This window comes from Elephantulus edwardii, unplaced genomic scaffold (genome assembly GCF_000299155.1).
Source record: "Elephantulus edwardii isolate Elephantulus edwardi_28Jun2011 unplaced genomic scaffold, EleEdw1.0 scaffold00578, whole genome shotgun sequence".
NCBI lineage: Eukaryota > Metazoa > Chordata > Mammalia > Macroscelidea > Macroscelididae > Elephantulus > Elephantulus edwardii.
Genome location: NW_006400328.1, coordinates 205,875 through 209,732, shown reverse-complemented (window position 1 = coordinate 209,732; position 3,858 = coordinate 205,875).

The window sequence follows — 3,858 nt, the reverse complement described above, 5'->3', positions numbered from 1 at the left end:
AAACACACACACACACACACACACACACACACACACACACAAACGAAAGCCAACAACAACAACAAACAAACAACAACACAACAAACTATGGAGCAATTTATATGGAAAGATTCTAATTTCGAAAAGGAAAAAGACAGGCTTTAGATATGTCATTCATACCTACAAAAATGTCACAGGATGGAGCTCTGGTGGTACTGCTAACCCAAAGACTGGGCCTCCCTATTCCTTCAAACCAGCAGCTTCACAGGAGAAAGACGTGCATCTCCTTCCATGTGTTTACAGTCTCAGAAACTCACTGCATAGTCAACTATGAGTTGGCTCCAAGTCAATGGCAGTGAGTGAGTGAGTGAGTGAGTGAGTGAGTGGTGAGTTGTGGGGATCATAGTGAGAGGAGGACAACCTTTTTCATTTTACTTCTGTGATAATTGCAATGGATCTGTACCACTTTCATATGTAAAGCAATGTTTATAAAATAATTTAAACATTTCCCCATTAAACAGTGGAGGAAACCGTGAATCTTCACACATTGACTGTGCCCCCACTATGTGCTAGGACATACATGTTCCTGAAGCTGCCAGTGCAGGAGGGAGGCAAATTTACCTTCAGTGGGTGGAGCAGAGGGCGGAGGCACAAGGGCATACAGGTGCATCTGCTGGTGTTGCGTGCTGCTGTGGGAGCTGGAAACCACGGAGGGTATGGAGCAGGGGGACACAGCTGCACTGGCTGCTGTGCTGAGAACAGATGCACAACATGGAACAAGGGCATGGAGAGAGAGGCAAAGAGCTCCTACGGTAATTCGGGCAAGAAGGGACCATGCCAAGTGAGAAGTGAACGCTAAGACTCTGGATATGTTTTCAAGATACAGTCAATGACATTTGGTCGTGGGTTAGATACAGAACCTAGAAGAAGAAAAGGCATCAAAGTTGACTTCGCGATGTTTAAGCTGAGTAATTAATTGAGAAAAGAAACTAGCAATTTATGGAGATGTGGAAGATGGGAATGTGGAGGGTTTGGGGTGAGGGGAGAAGACAAGGGGGATTTGATTTTGGACAAACTGGAGAAGCTGAGTAAAAAAAAAAAGAAATATGAGATGTACATTTGAAGATACAGCTGGTGAGATCTGAAAAGTTAAAACAAACAAGCTCCCCACCCCAACCCCCAGTTCCTACAGGGGTGAATACTTGTGTCTGTGCCTGAATGTACTTAGAGTCCTCGCATGCCATCAGACACCACCAAGACCAATCGATTGGGCACCATGCATTCCAAATTAGCGAGAAGAACACATTTCCACCAGGGTTTCCCAGACGTGGATGCAAATAGAAACTGCCTGCCCCTCTCACCTATTCCTCACCTCAGAGGCAGGCAGAACTGCCTGGGGTGCTTTCCTGGGCGTTGAAGCATGCCCACAACATCCAAGTGCATGAATTTGGTTTTTTTCTTTGCAAGTGTGTAGAAGAAGTTGAAAAGGGGAAAAAAAAAATTCTAAAACCCAAGTAAGCACCCAGTTAATCTAGATGGTTTTCAGGTAAAGTGTTTGGAATGTGGAGAAATCGTTGCACACACTCAAAATATCTCTCAAGATATAACTGCTAATTAAGGCCCAAAATGACTGCAAAATTGTACGAGCGAGTCAGACAAACACTCCTGGAAATCCAAAGCAGATGGACTGGGAAGCCACACTCCGGTCCTCTCCTTGGATACCAGGTGGGAATCCACCACTCACTGGCTCCCCGTGAAGGGTACAGACTGCTCACACACTTGCCCCAGGGAGGTGGACTCATTTGTGTCAACTGGGTCTACCTCTGGTGGTCTAGTGGGCCTGTCAAGACAGTGAAGAGCCATGGCCTGTGTGTTCCTTTCCTTATTCTGTGTAAAAGTGAAGGATTCTCAGTTGCCTACCTAAAGTTCCAACACAAAAACCCAAACCATTGCCAGGAGTCGGAACTGCCTCATAACTGCCCCTCTAGCAGGTTTTCAGAGGCTGTCAATCACACAGGAAAAGGTTGTCCACTGCCTTTGGGCTGGCAGGGTACCCCTTTACCCACTTGGCCACCAAAGGTCCCCAGTGGTAAGTGAGAACGAATAAGGAAGACTGAAGAAGAATAAACGCCTCTGAATTGTGGTTTTGGAGAAAAGTACTGACTCCACCATGGACTGCTAAAAGATCAAACAAGTATGTCTTGAAGGAAATGCAACCAGAGTGCTCCTTAGAGGCAAGGGTGGCAATACCTTGTCTCATTTATGTTGGGCATGTTTTCAGGACGAATCAGTCCCTGGAAAGAGACACATCATGCTGGAAAAGGTAGAGAGAAAGACCTTCAAGAAGGATTGGTATAGTGACTACTGCAATGGGCTTGAGCATGACAGAGATTGTGAGGAAAATGTGGAATAGCATGCGGTTCAGCTCAGTTGTTGATAGTGTTCCTATGAGACACAGATGACTCAGCAGCACCTGACAAGTCAGAATGCTGAAAGCACCTGCTTGGAAACCAACCGCACTGCCAATCACTGGCTGCTCTTCTGTCTAGACAACACTTGCAATGCTCAGTGGGTCTTCGCAGAGCACTCTGTGGCACCAAAAGTGATACTGCAATTCCCTTGCATTCTGGGAGACAAGCCACTTCTTTCAACCGCCCTCAGTTTTGTTTCTTTGATCAAAAATGAAAACACAGAGCAGTCAGAGTTTGGCAGCCTCTTTGAATCTCTACACAAATTCTAATCTGAAACAAGGGCTGTGGCTGGTGTAGGGGCACCTTCAGAGAGCCTTGTAAATGTACCCTTCTATCTCAGAGCACAATGTTCCACTCAGATCTGAGTGTGTCTGTGTACAAGTTCAAAGACACCTTCTGCATATTCTTCAACAGTGACAGAACAAAGCCTGGACTTCAGAGGACATCTGGGTGAAATCCACCCTGTAGGGGATGGATTCTGGGGTGAGAGAGGGGCTGACTTTAGACATAAACCAGTGCTTGCCGATGCTAGTTTGACAGTCTCCAGTAAGTCTTCACTTATCTCAGCAAGGATCAGCAAATTCTCCAAAGAAAGAGAGAAAGGGGGAAAAATAACTTCAATAAAATACTTTCACTAAAGCTTAAAATGTTTAAAGTAAATGTATGTTTTACAGTACCAATCTGCCCATTTATTTATAGGCAGAGCTGCCTTCTCTGAGATGAAGGGAAACAAAACCTGGATTAATGACCAGACAATATTCCCATTCATTAGAAAGGGCCTTGGACCCATCGAATAGTCTCTAAACCTCAGTTTTCTGAACTGCCAAGTGGGGATAATGATCCTTGCCGACCTATGGCATTTTGCAATCTGGGTGTTCCTTAAGAGCGAAGATGGTGACACTGTCTCACATGCTTTGGGCATGTTCTCAGGAGGGGCCAGTTCTTGGAAAAAGATGGCAAGCCAGGAAAGGTGGAAGGTGGATAAGAGAAAGCAACACCCTCACCGAGACATAACACAGTGACTGTAACAGTGCGCGTGAACACGGCAGAGCCTGAGGATGGTGCTGGGCAAGGCTCAGATCTGTTGTGAGTCCTAGTGGACCCAGCAACAACACAGCCTGGTAATGTTTTTATTAGAATGAACTGTTCTTTCATGTATACTATTGTGTGCTTGCTGACTGATTCATTAAAGCATTAAGGATAGAATATTAGCACAGAGTAGGAACACATCTTCAAATCCTCTTGCTCATAAATGGAATGATTTGAATTGTGACACAGCCCCTAAGAAGGTTGAGACAAACAGATGTTGAAAACATGGTTTTCCAAGCACTACAGTCAGAATTACATTAACTCACTTTATGAAAATGAAAACCAGGGAGCTATGTGCTATCATTCTGATGCTGTGAAT